At 37.8% G+C, this 772-nt stretch overlaps 1 pseudogene; it reads right to left on the bottom strand.

The window, feature by feature from the left end:
- Positions 1–4: 4 nt before the first annotated feature.
- LOC103584772 lies at positions 5–767 on the bottom strand (annotated as a pseudogene).
- Positions 768–772: the final 5 nt, after the last annotated feature.

The following is a 772-nucleotide window of genomic DNA, read 5'->3' as shown; positions in this document are numbered from 1 at the left end:
AATGCATGTTTGGGGACTGGTAGTGAGGATTCTCATATAAAGTTGGTCCTCCAAAACTTCCATGGAAAATCTTTATGAGATTTAAGACAAAACGAGGTCCTATTTCTACAAGAGCAACATCTTCTTCGATGATCTGAAAGTTCCTAAACCATATCCTATTACACAAAATAGTGAAAGTAAACACATGTTCCACAAATGGCTGGCATTTGGGATGATATCGTGGCATACTAAAGATATAAATTAAGAGTTCTTTTGACAAAGCATAATGCAGTAATTCATCAAAAGCAGGGTCAAAAGACAAAAGTGGCTGAGAACTTTTCACACAGTTTCCAGTCATCTTTAGTTCAGCTAGGGTATGAACATTTTGAACAAGAAATTCAGCTGATGCCCCATGAGGTGAATTTGAAAGCCACATACAGAGAACCTGTTTCTTCTTTGCCTCAAAATAGATGCATTTTTGCAGTTTTTCATTTTACAGACCTCGTTAATCACAAATAATTTATCTTCACAATCCATTTTAGTATCTGCTTAGTATTTGTTAGAATGAGGCATCAACATTCTTAAGTCCTGCATTAAATGACTTGTTCTGAAATTTATTCCTCTGGAAGGAAAAATAAGAACCCGTTCCTTACTTATCCACTTGTCCTTTCAATCGAAACCTGGGATACAGTCTCTCTCTTCCTCCTCCACTTCCTCTGCCATGATGCATGTCTTAGCTGGTGGCCTGGCATCTTTTCCTTGTCTTTGGGCTTCTTTGCCTGAATTGCCAAGC

This window comes from Galeopterus variegatus, unplaced genomic scaffold, assembly GCF_000696425.1.
Source record: "Galeopterus variegatus unplaced genomic scaffold, G_variegatus-3.0.2 Scaffold104994, whole genome shotgun sequence".
Taxonomy (NCBI): Eukaryota; Metazoa; Chordata; class Mammalia; order Dermoptera; family Cynocephalidae; genus Galeopterus; species Galeopterus variegatus.
The sequence above is the reverse complement of the archived record's forward strand: the minus strand, read 5'-3'. Positions and strand labels throughout refer to the sequence as shown.